Source organism: Macaca fascicularis, chromosome 20 (genome assembly GCF_037993035.2).
Source record: "Macaca fascicularis isolate 582-1 chromosome 20, T2T-MFA8v1.1".
Lineage (NCBI taxonomy): Eukaryota > Metazoa > Chordata > Mammalia > Primates > Cercopithecidae > Macaca > Macaca fascicularis.
In genome coordinates this window covers 66,118,170-66,136,964 of record NC_088394.1, presented here as the reverse complement: position 1 = coordinate 66,136,964, position 18,795 = coordinate 66,118,170, and the positions used below count along the sequence as shown (strand labels likewise).

Below are 18,795 nucleotides of genomic sequence, written 5' to 3'. Positions count from 1 at the left end.
TAGCTTCCAAGGCTGCTGTTCAAAAGTCTAAAGCCATCTGGATTCTCTATTTATTTACCTATTTAATTCCTATAGGTTTTAAGGATCTTCTTTCCATCCCTTGTATTTTGAAATGTTATGGTGATGTACTTGTACTTTTTTTTTTCTTTTTCTAACATTTTTTTGTTAATCATTGTGTGTGATGGTTAATTTTAGGTGCCAGTTTGGGCCATGGGATGCCCAGATATTTGTTCAAACATTATTCTAGGCATTTCTGTAAGGCTGTTTTTGGTGAGATCAACATTGAAACTGGTGAATTCTGAGTAGGCAGACTTCCCTCCCTAATGATCCAATCCATTGAAGGCCTGAATAGAACAAAAAAGTCATCCTTCCCCCTCCCCAGAGTAGACAGGATTCCTCCTGCCTGACTGCCTTCAAACTGGGGGACATCAGCTGTTCCCTGCCTTCAGACTCAAACTGCACCATTGGCCCTCCCAGGTCTCCAGCTTTTGAACTTTAACTGGAACTCCATCATTGGTTCTCCAGGGTCTCCACTGACTCACCCTGCAGATTTTGGGACTCATCAGCCTCCAATATCGGATGAGCCAATTCCTTATAGTAAATCTCTTCATATATATAAATATTTTCTTACACACACACGCATCCTATTGATCTGCTTCTATGGAGAACCTGATTCACATATTGTGCTGGGCACTCAATTAACCCTTTTAATCTGAAGTCCACTGTGCTCGGTTTGGGGAGTTTTTCTTCTGTCAATTTTCTATAGCTTCCTCTCCTGCTGGCTTCTCTGCTCACTCTCTCTGTAACTCCTGTTAGTTGAATGTTGAAGCTCCTGAATATATATCCTGAATTTTTGTTTCTCTTTGTTCTGTTTTCCAGGATATTTCTTCAATTTTATCTTCCATTCTTTCTACTAATTGTTTCTTTGATGTTATGTTTAATTCCCAATAATTCTTCCTTTTTCTCTATTTGTTTTATTTTAACGGAATCATAGATGCAGCATTATCTCTCTTTGGCCATATTAATAGCAATTTGTTTTTTGTTTTATTGGTTTTTATTTTCCTCTCTCTCTCTCTCTCTCTCTTTCTCTCTCCCCTGTTCCCCACTAAGTTCCTTTTCACAATAATCTTATTCTCTTTCATTTTGGGGACCTTTCTCGAATGTCTGATGGTTGTTAGTTGTCCATTCACATTTAAGAGTGAGGCACTGAAAAAACAGCTGATAGATATGCAGATGGAAAAGACTTCCTGACTTCAGAGATGATCCAGTGGAGCCATGGCTATTTCATTAGAAGACTCTGAAGCATCATTATTTGCAGCTCTTTTCTTCAGAGCCAGTTTCCCACAGAAGAATCCTCCAGTCTCCAACTAGGAGCACACACACTTGTCCAGGGCTTTCTAGAAGCTGTGGGGAGAGGAAATGGAGTGTTTTACCCATTGACCATTTAGAGTTCATCTTAATCTCTGTTTTCAGTTTAGCACCATCACCCTACCCTCAGTTGTGCCTGGAATCCTAGAGACCAAAGTTACTCTGGTTCAGTCTCTCCAGAGAAACCTCCACTTTTCTGAGGATGGAGAAGAGAATGTTACCTGACTGACATCTTGGCGGAGGAGCATCTAACTGCCCCTTTTAAGGACTTTCAACAAATCCCTTCTCTGCAACCTCACATTCAGAGGTCCTTGCTGCTTCAAATGTGTGACCCTTTCTGGGGTTCTCAGTGAGATTTGACTCAATTCCAGCTCTCTCTGATTTTCTCAATTAATTACCCACTTTTCATCTGCTTTTTAGCCTCAAGGTTGGGATGACAACTCCTGTCTACTGTTGTTCTCTTTGTCCTCATTTATTCCTTAATTGTCATTTTAACAGAGCTGAGAAGGAAACTTTCTAACATTCCAAAAATTCTGAGTGCCAAAACTCATCTGGCTGCAAGGATAGGGAATGATATTGCAGTCCTGTGATTTACAAACACCTTTTCCTCCCAGAGTCACCCCAATCTCCATGAGAGTGTGAGGCCATGGAAGCAAAACCCTCAGATTTTAGTCTTTTCTCTATCATTCATTATGTGATGCCAAACAAGTCCACCAAACGTTTTGTCCCTCAGTTTTGTCACCCATCAAACGAAGGCAACGGTCAATAAATCAAAGATTTCATCTAAGAATCAACTTGGGCCATTATCATTTAGAAATGAAAATATACTTTAATCCTAAAATTCCAAAATGTCTTATTCTGAGACATAGGTCTAAAACAATTGGCGGCCGGGCATGGTGGCTCACACAGTGGCTCACACCTGTAATCCCAACACTTTGGGAGGCTGAGGTGGGTGGATCACCTGAGGTCACGAGTTCGAGACCAGCCTGGTCAACAGGGTAAAACCCTGTCTCTACTAAAAACACAAAAATTAGCCAGGCATGGTGGCTGGCACCTGTAATCCCAGCTACTTGGGAGGCCGAGGCAGGAGAATCACTTGAACCCGGGAGGTGGAGGCTGCAGTGATCCGACTGCACTCCAGCCTGGGCAAGAAGAATGAAACTCCATCTCAAAAAATTAAAAAATAATAAAAATATAAATAAACAAATAAAACAATTAGGCTGAGCATGGTGGCTCACACCTGTAATCTCAGCACTTTGGGAGGCCGAGGCAGGTGAATCACTTGAGGTCAGGAATTGAAGACCAGCCTGGCCAACATGGTGAAATCCTGTGCCTACTAAAAATACAAAAATTAGCTGGGTGTGGTGATGCATGCTTGTCATCCCAGCTACTCGGGAGGCTGAAGCAGGAGAACTGCCTGAACCTGGGAGGCAGAGGTTGCAGTGAGCTGAGGTCAATCATACCACTGCACTCCAGCCTGGGTGACAGAAAAAGACTCCGTCTCAAATAAATAAATAAATAAATAAATAAATAAATAAATAAATAAATAAATAAATAAAACAATTGGTGCTATGTTTCCCCCTAGAATTCAGGACAGCTAGAGTTAATAGAAGCATGAATGATATCACGCCAATCAGAGGTTTTGCCGAAGGTAATTCAGAATGAGCTCAAGGGACTTTCTTGACGAGTGAAACTCATTAACATTAATAGTGGCTGCTGAGTTCACATCTAAACAGGAAACGTGCCACGTGGAGTGAAAACGCACTAATCTATTGTATGGGCTACTTTGTCATACTCTCAATATTCTAGAGGAAAGGCAAACTTAGAAAGTACCAAATACATAAACAGTACATCCTTATAACTGACCTTCATTCCCCTTCTCTCAATCTTATACAGAGGTAGGAGGAGGGGGACTTTTAATGTAAAATTTTCATTAAAAGTCTCACTATTTACAGGGGCTTATATAGTACAAGAGGTGTCTTAGATATTTCTATAATAAAACATTTTCTCTGGAAAACAAATCTCTAAAAAGTAATTTTGTTTTACCCTATGAAAAAAAAAATGGCCATTCCAGATTTCTGTAAAATATAATTCATCATTATGAAATTACCAGATTACATGCACAATTAAACTTATTTATTAAACAAGACATATGCCAACAACTTTGCAATAATCCTTTAAACCATAATAGCAGATTTTCAACTTTAATAACAACATCATGCAGCTAATACTCAAAGGACTAATTTTTAAAGTAAGGGCTTTTGGTAATTGAAACTGAAATTATACAATTAAGCACTTGAGTAATTTAAACATGAACGTAAGTGTCCTGACTGTGTTGCTCTTGGCGTTTAGTCAAATTTACTAGTGCCAGTTAGACTTTATCACTCTAATTATTTCTGCTCTGTATCAGATCTGGCTAAATAGAAATTGAGAATTACTTATTCCTCTGTCTTTTCTGCTTCAAAAACACATTACTATATTTTTATGATTAAAGCTTCACATAAATCATCAAGAATAACCCCATGATTCTTATCAGGGCTCCACAGAAATTCAAAAAGAGATATTTTATTTGTATACCTATTCCCAGAAAAAGGTGCAAACGTTTTAATATAGGGATAAAAGTTATCCAGTGAGTATATTTGCCTCTGAAATGTTTTTGAATAACCACCTCTCCCTTTCTCCCCATCTCCCTTCTTTCCATTTTCTCTATCGATTATAAAACCCTATGTTAGCCTCATCTCCTTAGCCTTAGGAACACTCCAAAATAAAACAGCTGTCCCTTGACGATGAATATGAGAACGACCTCTCACTTGGTAGAAATCATCTCTGTGATTTTTTTACTGGATGATTAAGACTTTTGATACTGTAAAATTATAGTAGGATTTAGAGATTATATTTCTTAAGTGAATCATAAAAGTCATCGAATTTTTTAAGGTACGGATTAGAAAACAAGAAACGTTGTGAATATTCCAACACAAGACACAGGCTTTGAAAACAGGAAGAGGCAGGTCAGCTGCCTCTGACCAAGGGAGGGAACAGATACAGTGCAGTCAGACACCATGCAGAGAGGGCACCGCATCAAGACCTCATTGCCACCACCAAGTACAGAGGCACAGAAATGAGAGAAAAGACATTCTAGGCTCAAGAAGTGCACAGATAAAGGTAGCAGGGATTAAAAAAAAAAAAAAAAGTGGGCCAGGTGCAGTGGCTCACACCTGTAATTCCAGCAGTTTGGGAGGCCAAGGTAGGAGGATCACTTGAGCCCAGGAGTTCAAGACCCCCCTGGGCAACATAGCAAAACCCTGTCTCTACAAAAAATTTAAAAATTCAGCCAGACATGGTGGCACACACCTATAGTCCCAGCTCCTCAGGAGGCTGAGGTGGGGAGGATCGCTTGAGCCTGGGAGTTGGAAGCTGCAGTGAGCCGTAATCACACCACCGCACTCAGCCTGGGCAACAGAATGAGACTGTGTCTCAAAAACGGCAAAAGGAGCAGATAGGCTCCAGGATATATGGCTGGCGTCTAGGGTAAGACAGTAAGGGCTGTAATGGCTTAAGTATAGCCCAGATCACAAAGAGCCTAGGATTCTAGGCTAAGGCACTGACTGGGGTTTTATCCAGAAGGTAAGGGAGAGTCACCGCAGGGCTTTTTAAAACAGGAAATAGGCATGGTCAGAAACACTCTTCTGACTATAGGGTGAACACTCGATTGAGGCAAGTTAGAGTGGAGGAAAGGAAAGATGCTTTGTTAGACTAGTCCTGTACAGCACTTGGCTGGACTACAGCAGGCCGGGCTACATTTAGCAGTATTAATGTAGCCCAGAATAGCACATGGCCATGTACACACTATGACAGCCCAGACTGCGAAGGGTGAGAACTTGAATCAAGAGAGCATCAGTAGAACAACGGAAGAGACTAGAGCTCAAGATATTTAAGAAGAAGACACTTTGTCATGAGGTACAGTTGCATATGACAGACAGGGTCAGGGCAGAATCTAGTTTCTGACTTAGGAGATTCTGGGAAGGGTGTTCCTCCTCTGGCCTGTGATACTGACACCATCACCACCTGCCTCCCCAGGACGCTATCCCATCAATTACTCTTTTTCACTTCTGTGACTCTTTCACCGCAGCCTATAAGATTCTCAAGCTTCTCCTGTGCCAGGAAGCAAAGATGTGTTGGACACCTGCTCTGTACCAGTCAGTCCCCAAGTTAGCTGAAGGAGTTAAGAGCAAGAAGAAGTCATTTATCCCAATCCCCAAATCCATCTTCAGGGTTGATCGAATAACATCAGGTCATTTCGGAAATGAAGGCTTTTTGTTTAGAACTAGTGATGCCAGCCACCTGTATGAATATTCTATCTAGCAAGGTATATGGTTAGTGACAGATGACTTGTGAGTGATTCTCCTGGGCTATGACATGGTGCTACAGGTCCCTGTCAAAGGTGCTTGCTCTGGAAAAGCCAAGGGGTCAAGGAGAGACATCTGAGCAGGCTGAATGTGTCATGCAATAGGCCCCTTGTGACTCAGGGCTTAGCTCTTCATGTCAGTCATTCAGCAAATATTTGTTATGGGATCATCACACAACAGGTGCCACATTAGGCTCCAGGAAAACAATAGCAAGCAAAGTGGACCCAATTCCTGCCACCACAGTACTTAGAGCTTAGTTTCCACATCGATACTTATAGTTGCACCATCACAAGCAAAAGCACACTCCCGGGGTGTGGGGGAGTGGGGCCTCTGTCTTCTGCCAGGGGAGAACATCAAAGCAGGAATTTCACACTAGCTCATTTCCTCCTAAGATCTACTCCTTAGAAACGGAGCCCCACAAGAATAACAGGCATCATTACTTTTGTAAAACTGGGTTGAACCTCACACGCTGTTTTGTAATCTATTTCTAATTAGCCATAAAGATATACTAAAGCCTAACATCAAAGTTCAGAAGGAAAGAAGAGGTTGATTCTCAGTGGCTCAAGGTTTAGTAACACTGGGAACTCAGTCAAATCAACAAAACCCAGCACACGGCAGAAGAGATGGAAAGACAGACAAGCAGAGTTCAGGTTCTGACTGACACGTATCAGCATTAGGAAATCAAGCTAGGGCCAGGCGCAGTGGCCCATGCCTGTAACCCCAGCACTTTGAGAGGCCAAGGCGGGACGACTGCTTGAGGCTAGGAGTTCAAGACCAGCCTGAGAAACAATGCAAGACCCTATCTCTACAAAAAATAAAAATAAAAATTAGCTGGGCATGGTGGCACCACCACCCCCCGTAGTCCTGGAAGGCTGAGGTAAAAGGATAGCTTGAGCCCAGGGGTTTGAGGCTGCAGTGAGCCAAAATCATGACACTGAACTCCAACCTCGGCAACAGGCCAAGATCCTATCTCTAAAAAAGATTTTTTTAAACAAAGGAAATCAGGCTAAGAGAATGGAGAACAGAAGGAAATGAATATGGGGCACTATGAACTAGAAGAGATTGGATTTAGGCAAAGGATTTGAGAAAGAAGCATGAGGAATGAACAGCCAAAAAGAAAATGTGATACCAATAAAAACATCATGTGAAACAGCTGCTGCTGCCCCAGATCGGAATCATTCTAAGGGCAGAGGCAGTCAGGGCCTCTGGTAAATAGTGATCCCTTGTTAGAGATACAAAGGGAAAAAGAAAGGGAAAAAATAAACCTTTGCCAAATTATGCCCTTGGACAGTCATGGGCAACTTTTATAGGCTGGGATAATTTATGAGACATGAAAAGGTTTATGGGTTGCTTTTTTTAAAGTACAAAATAAAAATAGCTGTATTTAGTCCTGGGGTGGGAGTTAAGCACAAATTCTTGAAGCTTCAATTACCTACTTTGCTGAATAGAACGTCAAGAAAAACAGCTCTACTTCTCAAGCACTACATTCTAACATTTGTGCATATTTGAGAAGTGGGGACACAGAGGCAGTGCTCCAATCTTTGCATTTTGCAGTGAGAATGAGAGCCACGTGGCAGAGCCAAGGAGGTCTCCAGCAGCCCTAAGGCTGCGAGTTACCTCACCATTGTCCCAGCTACTGTGCTAGGCAGTTTACAGACATTATCTCATTTAATCCCAGCATGATTCTAAATATTGGTTCAGCATCCTGTCTATGCCACTGGCTAAGTAGGTGAGAAAAGATGGAATACCTAACAGTCTATTTATTTGTAGCCTGTAAACACTTGTTGTTCCACAGAGATAAATCATTAGCTTATTTCAAATACCCGTGGTCCACCTTGCTCAGCAAGTGAACAACATCTGCTAAAATTAGCATATAAACACATAGGGTGCCAGGATGTTACGTTTAAAATTTTTTAAAAAAAGAAATCCTTTGGCCATAGAAGCACCTTCAAAGATTTCAGTTGTCCAGCCAAGAGGGGCTTCAAACCACTCAAACTTATTACCAAGCAAAATTGGTGGAATCATTTTCAGAGGCACATTAAGAAACTAAAGTCTTCTATGATTAAATATCCTTTCAAAAAATCCCTTCCAGGATTAACATCCTCCAACATTTTCTGTGTTGCGACACTAAGAAAATTAAGATCTAAAGGCTTGATCCTAGCTATTTTTAGAGGAGAGACCAGAGAGTTAATTTATTTTAAGAACCCGGATCAAGATCCACACAATTTGACATTCACTTCTTCATTCAAAGGTCACTAAAATGCATACGTCAGACATCTGCTGCTTTTTCTTTTAAGAATGCTGAATTTTAAACCCAATAAGTCTAAATGCAGCTCTAATATAATCTACAAAAGACCTTACTAAGTCTTTCTACATCCCATAAAAGTATATTAATTGTATCATTTTATTTAAGTTCCCAACTTGCTGTGATGTATTAGCATATTAAAATTAACTCTGCAGGCCCTAATCATTTCACCTTCTGAGCCAACTTACCAGGACAAATTTGATAAAATTATAGTACCCCCTTGTGGTGTTACCTTCATACCCTACTAGGATGGTTTGCAATATTATATTTTTAAAAAATCTTCTTCCACGTAAGATCAGTGGATAACAAATTAACCTTTTCTAAACTCTAATAAAATCATGGGAAAACCAAAGGAGCTCCCTCCAGATTGTAACAACGATGAGACCACGTATCATTTCACGATAAAGGATATTTGAAGCCATACATATTATTTTTAATGGAAGGCAAACACTTTTAAGAACTATTTTCCATAGACTGATCTATGTAGCCAAATTAAAGTACCCAGCTCTGAAATCATTTTGCTTTGACAGCAAATTCAAATAACTGAAAGGGAAGAAATGGTATTTTTTTGACTGGTAAACCAATGATAAATTCTTCTTCAATCAAGAAGAAAAGTAGGTAAAATTGAAATGATTTTTTTCCTCATAATTTATCCAATTTTCTTCTAGCAAGTCCAATTTGACTACATATTACTACCATTGCTTCCAAATACCCTTTATTATTTTATTGTTTTATTTTGTTAAAGTTTATAATGTCATTGAGCAAAATGAGTAAGACTTTTGGGCATATACTCAGATACAAAGGTTTTCCTGGCTTTATTTTTCTTCCCCCTATCTTTAGTTTGCTATTCTGTGCCTCAGAAGATCCCCTACTCCTATCTCCTGATTTCCCCACTAATTGATTTTCATCTTATTCTAGAATAGGTTTTTGTCAATAAGGTAAGGAATCATGGAATAGATGAATGAGATAAGACTATCCTCAATATTCTGGAGATCTCTAAAATAATTACACTCAGGTCAGAGGATCTCATAAGAGGTCCTTTTTCTGTTTCTCACTTGAAGAAACAGGAAAAAGATCTCATCTATGAGTTAATCTATTCACTGTCAACAAAATAGTAGTTTCATATTCATAGAATGTCCAAGCACCTAACTAAAGAATCAAACCAGTTCATTTTTCAGATTAGTACTACTTTGAGTTCAGCAGTCCTGCAGTTTATCTCTGGCTCAAGCCAATAAGCAACCAATTTACAATGAAAATATCAAGAAGCTTTGTTTCAATTTAGTTCAAGTTCAGGTTTAATAATAATTCTAGTTCAGTTCTGGGAATGTGGAAATATACTTACTGGTTTCTGATTCACATTCCATTGGCTTCCTGATTATAATTTAAAATAAAGAACATTGAACTGTACTCAATTAGTTATTCAGGCAACATTTTTGAAGCCCTTCCTGTGTTCCAGGGACTGTCTTGAATGTGAAAATAAAAAAAGGAATAGAGCAAAATTCCTGCCTTGAATATCATAGTTAGCTGGGCGTGTTGGCTCACTCCTGTAATCCCAGCACTTTGGGAGGCCAAGGCAGGAGGATCACTTGAGCCCAAGAGTCTGAAAACAGCCTGGACAACACGCCAAGACCCCAGCTCTACGAAAAAAACTACAAAAATTATCCAGGTGTGGTGGGACCTGTGGTCCCAGCTACTTGGGAGGCTGAGATGGGAGAATCGTTTGAGCCCAGGAGAGGGCTGAAGGGAGCTGGGATCACGCCACCGCACTCCAGCCTGGCAGCCTGGGCAACACAGCAAGACCCTATCTAGAAAGACAGACAGACAGAAAGGAAGAGCATTGCCCTAAGAGCTACAATAAGAATTTCTTATGAGGGAAATCACCTGGGTTTAGAAAATGACTTGGTGAGCCACTAGGAATATGAGTCTACCAAAGGGCATCCTAAAATAACAAAAAATGCTCACTAAGCCTTCTGAAGTCGGTTCCTATATTCCCTCCTCTGGGTTGAGTGCTGCAATGTTGTGGAGGAGCTAGCCAAATTGTTACACATAACAGAAAACAGAGATTGAGGGTTCTGAGGGTGCAAGCAGGTGTGCAAGAGAGAAGACACAACTGACCCAGGGCCACAGTGCGCAACTCCAAGGGACACTATGCACATCAGATTCTAGGGAGTGAACGGCACCCCTGCACAGTACAATCCAGCAGCCCTGCAAAAGCCAGAGTGACTGGACATTGCCAAGCAGTCAAAGAAACCCCAGGGGCCCAGAAGAAATTTGGGGAGAGAGCAGAAATGTCAAGAAGGGATTTCTGTAGTTATTTGCCTTGGAGTATGACATAAACCCTTCTTCCACCTCCCCTCCAAAATCAACTTCTGTTTTAATACTTTTATATAAGTGAAACTGACTTTGTACTCTTGGTTTCTGTTTCCATCTAGCAGGTGCCAATGGCGGCATCATTTGGGGTTTTGTGGTGGTGACCAAGCAGAGCTGAACCTCAAATCCTCGTGGGCCCAGGGCATAAACTGAGTGTGATGATGTTGGACCCAGAGGATGGGGGGAAAGTTGATTTCTGAGTTACACAAAGTTATAATTTAAAAAGTAATAAAAGCTGATATAGAGAAGCTGTGAGAGAACAGAAAAGGAAGTACCTGCTTTGCCTCAGGGAAAGAGAAGCATCACGGGAAAGTGACCGTTAAACGGAGTCTTGAAGGATGAATAACAATTATCCACGGAAAGAAAAATGGGGAAAGGCATTCAGCAGAGACAACAGCATGAGCAAGGAGCGGGTATTTAGGAGTAGCCAAGGAGCCCAGTGTGGCTGGAGGGGAGGGGCAGTCCTGTTCCATTCCATCCCGTTGGCAGGTTTCTTCTAGGGAACTGTCGAGGAAACCCTTCAGTTACACACCATTGACATGTTGATGGGAATGGGCGTCTCTGCATGACTACTAGCCCATCTTTCTACATTTATAAAACTTCTTGGCCAGATGCAGTGGCTCACACCTGGAATCCCAGTACTTTGGGAGGCCAAGGTGGGCAGATCGCTTGAGCCCAGGAGTTCAAGACCAGCCTGGGCAACACGGTAAAACCCCGTCTCAACAAAAAATATAAAAACTAGCCAAGCATGTTAGTGTGTGCCTGGAGTCCCAGATCCTGGAGAGGCTGAGAGGTAGCAGGATGGTTTGAGATGGTCAAGGCTGCAGTGAGCCATGGATTGCACTGCACACCAGCCCGGGCAACAAAGCAAGATCCTGTTGGGCTTGGTCATGTGACCTGTCTTAAGCAATAGATTGTGGACAGAAGGACAGAGCTAGGTCCAAGCTGAGGCCTTATGCAGCGTCATATCTTTCTTCCTGCCCCTCTTGGCACATCTGCCCTCTGCCACGAGAAGAGTATGCCCCACTTAGCCTTGAGTCCCAGGAAGAGGAGAGAGATTGTTGCGAGATGATTTGTGTCTCCCAAAATTCCAAGGTTGAAGTCCTACGCCCCAGTACCTCGGAATGTGACTGTATTTGGAGATAAAGCCCTTAAGAGGTGATTAAGTAAAAATGAGGCCTTTAGGGTGAGCCCTAATCCAATCTGATTGGTGTTCTTACAAGAAGAGGGAATTTGGACACGCACAGAGACACTGGGGACACATGGGCACAGCAAGAAGGCACCACCTGCAAGCCAAGTGGAGAGGCCGCCAAAGAAATCAACTCTGCCAGCACCTTGATCTTGGACTTGTAGCCTCCAGAACCATGAGAAAATTAATTTCGGTTGTTTAAGCCGCCCACTCTGTGGTATTTCGTCACAGCAGCCCTAGAAGCTAACACATGTGTAGAGCAGACCTAAGCCCAACTTACAGCCTAAAGCAGAGCCTCTTCAGCCAAACCACAGATCCACGAGCAAAAAGTAAGTGTTTATGGCTGTAACCTACCAACATCTTGCTTGCTATGAAAGTAACAAGCAGTTGCTTGTTAAGCAGTATTATGGCAGCAAAACCTGACCAATACACTTTCATGACTCAATTCACAGCCGTTTGGCTTCGGAACACCTGCAGAATTGTTCTTGCTAAAAAAACACCACGTGGTGTTGGTTTAAAAATTAAATAATAAAAGAAATAGACAAAAATGGAGAACATTAATCACCTACACACCAACTGAGACAACTTCTTTGTCCTTATTTACTCTGATTTTGCTTTCGTGTGTCCTTGGAGATTGTGAGATCTAGAATGAAATCATCTAGGTTCAGATTCTTCTGGTTTTATCATTTACTAGCTTTGCCACCTTGGGCAAATTACTTATCTTCTTCATATGTCAATTTTCCCATCTGAAAATTAGAAGCATAACACCACCTCCTTAAGAGTTGTCAAGAAGATTAAATGAGTGAATGAATGTTGGAACACATAGCATATTTTCAATCACGTTCACTATTGGTATCACTCATCTGACTACACTAAGTAATATCTACTAACTCATTTTGCTCTGTCCCTTTCCAGCTCACTCCAATCTTAACCATCCTCGAATCCCATGCCAGAAATCTGTGCCAATCCTTTTTTTTTTTTTTTTTCTTTTCATTCTGAACATCCTTCCAATGGAATCTCCTCCACACCTCTGGTTTCTGCTATACCTACTCAAATCTATACCTTTACTCTCAACTTCTTTCCTGAATTCCAAAGCCACACTTTCTGCTGCCTGTTAGGCATCTCCAGGCTTTCCTCTGGAGGCTCCTGGTGTAGCCTTACACTGGTTGGAGACGACCACCAGAGAGACTATGATCTCCCAAGGAGAAAAGAGACAGAATTTCACCCAAGTAAATATTTCCAGGTCTTCTATAGTATAGGTGCTATACTAGATCAGAGGCAGGATACAAAGATAAGATTCACACTGCCTGGCCAGGCAGGATACAAAGATAAGATTCACACTGCCTGGCCAGGTGCAGTGGCTGACGCCTGTAATCCCTAAACTTTGGGAGGCCAAGACGGGTGGATCACTTGAGGTCAGGAGTTTGAGACCAGCCTGGCCAACATGGTGAAACCCCGTCTCTACTAAAACTATAAAACTTACCTGGGCATGGTGGCAGGCGCCTATAATCTTAGCTAGTCAGGAGGCTGAGACAGGAGAATCGCTTGAACCCAGGAGGCGGAGGCTGCAGTGAGCTGAGATCTTGCTACTGCACTCCAACCTGGGTGACAGAGTGAGACTCTGTCTCAGAAAAAATAATAATAATAAAGAATCACACTGCCTCTAACTTGCAGGGCCCACTATTCCTGGAAAGACAGAAGGCAAATTCCTAAATAAGTTAATAAAGAATACATGGTAACAAATAGAGCATGCACAGTGGCTCACACCTGTAATCCCAGCACTGTGGGAGGCCCAGGAAGGAGGATCTCTATTTTATTCCATGAAGTGTGTGCAGGGATTTGGGAAACATTCTCCGAAGCAATATAATATGATCTGGTCCTCACAGAATGATAGGAGTTGGCATATTCCATAAGACAGCCCAAGCAACGGCACAGAGGCAAAGTGCTAAAGGGCACATTTGGACAAGAGCAAACAGTCCATCAGGGCCAGAAGATGCAGTGGAGGAGAAGGAGAGGGGAGGAAAGATTACTGGATGAAATCTGGAAATGCAAGCTGGAGGAAACCTTAAAGGTAATTCCAATTGAAAAAGCATCTATAATCATAATAATGAACTTCAAAAGCAAGTCTGCTAATCATCGCCCTTAAAAAGGACAATGATATGTGCTAAGTATTTGGTTTTAATAACAGATTTTTAAGGTCAACAAGGAAGACCCTTGAAAGATCACATCCCTGCCTTCAAAAATACCACACATACAGGCCCGGGCGCAGTGGCTCACGCCTGTAATCCCAGCACTTTAGGAGGCTGAGGCGAATGATCACTTGAGGCCAGGAATTTGAGACCAGCCTGGCCAACATGGTGAAACCCTGTCTCTACTAAAAATACAAAAATTAGCTAGGCATGGTGGTACACACCTGTAATCCCAGCTACTTGGGAGGCTGAGGCAGGAGAATCACTTGAACACAGGAGGCAGAGGCTGCAGTGAGCTGAGATCGCACCACTGCACTCCAACCTGGGCAACGGAATGAGATTCCGTCTCAAAAAGAAAAAAAAAAAAAAAAATACCACACATAACCCTCAGGAGAAAGACGGAAATGAGGCACCCAAAGTAAAGGCTGGAGGTTAAACAAACCTTTTCCCAGCCAGGAGCAACGCCTTTGCTCACCAAAAATGTCTCTCCAACAACTTCACCAGTCCCATATGTGACCTGACCCCAAATAACAGCCTCTTTCTACACTCTCTTGCACAAGCAATGATAAAAATGTTGGCCCATCAACCAGCACACGCACTGCAGCAGCGGTACTGAAATCTGCCTCTCATTTTCTTACCACTTTTCTGAAATTCCAGAGGAAGGGGTTATTGTTAAACAGCAGCACACGTTACTCTCACAGCAGTGCGCATTAATAACAATTCAGTGCAGTGTCATGGAAGCCTGTAGGCTCTTAGCAGAATTTATTTGAAAAATAAAGTTTGTTTTTTTCTTTCCCCCTGAAGATCTTTACTTAAGTCAGCATGAAACTCTTGTAAAGATAACTACCAATAAGTCACAACTACCCAAGGAGCAGTCTTGTTATTTTTTTAATTCACTGCTCACCATGACAACATAATAAACACACCTTTAGAGGCTCATACACACCCAACTATTGAAAATGCCATAGTTCCTCCTCCATGGCATAAACTTCAACTCTTTTTTTTTTTTTTTTTTAATCCTCTGAAATTCCGGTAAGTAAAACATCAATTTTCAGCTGCAAGTTACTACTAACAATTTTGTGGTAAGTTAGCAAAGCAAGCCTTATTTCATAATCCACTAATAATTACTAACCTTTTTTACTTAAAAAAAAATAGGAAACCATCAAGCCAATATGGTTTCAACATCTGTTTTTTCAATTTTTGTTTGGAGTTCTGTTAGATGTTCCCGTATCCTTTCATAAATGACTAATAGGAAAGATACAAGACTAATAGGAAACACAACTTTATGTAACTTCATTGACGGTTGGTTTCAGTTAACAGCTGGTCTTTAAACTACCCAACATGAAAGCATACGTTTTAGGGGAAAAAAATTGACCCCAAAACTCCTTCATAAAATAAAGTATTTCATTTTTCAAAGCTTTAGGATTATTCGAGAGGCTATAGGACTAAAAAGCCCCTAGAGTTCTGTTGTTTTTTTTAAAAGAGAGAAAGTTAAAAGTTTCCACCTTTAAATATCAGAGACTAGAGATTTTACAATACAATAAGTGTCAGAAATAAAATGCAATTCCCTTCAAAGCCATATAAAAAAAGTAAGCCTCTGTAAAAAGTTTTTCCTTCCTTCCAACAGTGAAGTATGAACCTAAAATCATAGCAAATGGTTATGATGGTCTTTCTGCAATGGTGCCCTGACATCTAAATTAGCCAGAACTTTAGGCTTGCATGTGCTGAGGTTAGTAACGATGCTTCCCTCTGACCCGCAGTGGCTCCCTTAGGTTAAGGAAGTACTGTAAGAAGTGCACCACGGGCCGGGCGCAGTGGCTCATGCCTGTAATCCCAGCAATTTGGGAGGCCAAGGCAAGTGGATCACTTGAGGCCAGGAGTTTGAGACCAGCCTGGCCAACATGGTGAAACCCTGTCTCTACTAAAAATACAAAAATTAGCCAGGCGTGGTGGTACATGCCTGTCATTATAGCTACTGGGGAGGCTAAGGCAGGAGAATCACTTGAACACAGGAGGTGGAGGTTTCAGTGAGCCAAGACTGCGCCACTGCACTCCAGCCTGGGCGACAGATTGAGACTCCATCTCAAAAAAAAAAAAAAAAAGAAGTGCACCATGAAACAAAGCATTCAATTCCCCATCCTTTATGCAGTCCCTTCCCAATGTACACAGTCCACAACACAAAATCCATAAACTACGACTTCTTTATTCAAATGATTGGGCTTTTTTTTCCTTCTCCATTCTGTGTCTTCTATAGCAACAAATTTGTTTTAAAGGCAGGTGCGGAGGTGGAGGACAACTCTGCTCTGAGAAAATGTTAGCAGGCTGAAGAAGAATGTCTAGGTCAGGCACAGGGGCTCATGCATATAATCCCAGTGCTTTGGGAGGTCGAGATGTAAGGATTGCTTGAGCCCAGGAGTTGGAGACTAGCCTGGGCAACATAGTGAGACCCTGTCTCTACAAAAAAATAAATAAAAATAAATTAGCCAGGCGTGGTGGCATGTGCCTGTAGTCCTAGCTACTTGAGAGGCTTCAGTGGGAGGATCACTTGGGTCCAGAAGCTGAAGGCTGTTGTGAGCTATGATCGCACCGCTGCACTCCACCTGGGTGATAGAGTGAGACCCTGTCTGTAGAAAACAAGACTATGTGATGCTCAGTGTCTTTTGGAGAATAAAACCCCATCTCTCACTAGAAGCTGCTTGCTTGGACTCATCTCTCTCCATGAAGCCTGCCAGGTCCTCACATACCAGGGGTGGTTTGCTTTCTCTCCAACAGGGATAATGGGCTTTTCAGCACTTTCGCCAAATTACTGACAGAAGGACCTATTTCCCTTCCTGTGAAAAGAAACTGATAGTGACAGAAGAAAGAGAATAAGTTTAACCACTAAATTATACATTGCAAAGAATGGATGGACAAGTGAAACTCCCACATACACTGTTCCAAATTCCTCCCCAGCCAAAAGTTTATAAGAATGGCCAAGAAGTCACAAAAGTACCCAATCTGAATTTTTGTTTCCTGGATTTTTTATAGCTTCTGCCTTACTACTCTTTGGAACATATTATTTTTCATTAAGACACCAAGAAGGAGCAGAGTTAATTATTGTGTAATTGGGACATGTCAAGAGATTTCACTTGACCATACTGTCTCTTTCAGAGACTAAATTCACTACATAATTTGCCCCATTAGGAATAACAATCACAATTTAACATTTGTATTCATTTTCCCGTAAGTGTAAACACTACCATTGTCTCTGTTTCCAAATAATTGGCATTTTTTACAGTAATGTTTGTGCCTGACATGTTGTCATGCACAGGTGAGTACTTAATAAATACGATTGGATGATGGATGTACTCAATTATAGAATATTTTAAAATGCTGCATTTTTAAAGTCTCTCAAACAGCAAAACTGTTGTGGCTTTTATGTCCAGCTTAGCTCAAAGCCTGCCTAATTCATTTCAAAAACCCACAAATGTGTAATCAAAGTTCAGAGACAGCTTAAAAGCGTCTCCGTGCATCACACCTGCCTGCCTCAAACACAAAACACAAACTCAAAATCAAATACAAAGTGAACTGAAAAAATGTATACCAGAACTGGTTTTGCTTTCCCACATCAAAATTCAGGTAAGGCATTCTTTGCTACCACGAGAAAATCGGGATTCAAAATTTAAATGTTATGATCTTTACTAAACAAAACAAACCTCTTCACATTATTTAACATTCCCGTCCCTTCTCTTCCAATATGAAAAAAAGCCCATACGCCATGTGTTATTCAAAGTAAACTGGGAATTCATAGTACAAATATGTTGGCGACTAACTATTGTGCGTTGAAGGTAAGCACATCGCCCTGCTCACAGCCAGGTGTTCCAGGTGTTCCATCCATGTTTTTGTGCTAACAATTTATCATTCAGTATGTATGGGGCAGTGCCAGGCTGCCACTAGAGCAGCCTGGTGTGCCCAAGTTTAGAGAACAGGGAACAGGGAATGTGTCTTGGTTATAGAACAAAAGAATTCGTTTTATCACTTGCCTTTACCGCTGGAGAAAATGGCTCCTGGTGTGCAGAACTCCATGATAAATGTGCCCCCTCTAGTTCTTTATTGCCTCTGTAAATCACAGGACTGACAGCAGTTAATAAGAAAAGCTTTTGAGTGGTTTTGAAGTTTTGCTTTGTACAAATAAAGTCTCATATTAAAGATTTTGCTAGTCCTCAAGGTGTAGAAAAAGCAGCACGGGTAGACCTTCCATACTTTTAACTGTTTGTTTCCTTTCTTTAATTTTCAAAACAAAAAGAAAGAAAAACCTTTCAGACATGCACATTGGAAAAATAAAAACAGATCATAGCTTAAATGGCTTTGTGTACTTACAGAGTTGCTGGTGCTGTTGAAATGACAATCTCCTCTTGTTTTTATAAGCTGGATATTTAGATAAATACCAGCAAAGATATGTGGTGGAAAGAAGGTTGTTACAGTAGATTTATTATTATGTTTCTGACCATAATTGTATGCTTTCCCTCTTTTGCCAAAGAAAATTCTGGTTCAGTGCCGAGAACAAGAACTCTAAATTCCACAGAATTGATCAGCTGCCGGTTCAATCTCAGGTCCCAGGATCCTGAAATTCTGAAATCATATTTCAGAATATAATTGACGTTAACAGGACTAACAATGCTATCTTACTGAATAGCCTTTTTCTCCAAGGAGTTCAAAATACTTTGCCATAACAGCCTTACGAAATCCTAAAGGACAGGTCTTATTATTTGTACTTTCTTGGGGGATGAAGCTGAGACACAAAAAGGAAGGAATGTCTTTTTCTGATTATTGCTAAATCCTCCACAGAGTCAAAAACAGGACTAGAGTCAGTATTCTTCTCACAAGACCCCACTCATTTTACAGTTCACAAAGTAAGAATTTTGAATGCATTTTCCTGACAATATCGCCACAGCAGAGTGAAGAAGGGTTAGTAATCCACATAAATTG

At 41.2% G+C, this 18,795-nt stretch overlaps 1 long non-coding RNA gene across 3 annotated transcripts in view; it reads right to left on the bottom strand.

Moving 5' to 3' along the window:
* Positions 1-1,079: 1,079 nt before the first annotated feature.
* Positions 1,080-18,795, bottom strand: part of LOC102124440 (uncharacterized) — a 48,288-nt gene continuing 30,572 nt past the window's right edge. For all 3 annotated transcript variants that reach the window (XR_010583899.2, XR_012429109.1, XR_012429110.1), the window contains exon 3: positions 1,080-1,404. This is a non-coding gene — a long non-coding RNA (uncharacterized lncRNA). The remainder of the gene's footprint in view (positions 1,405-18,795) is intronic.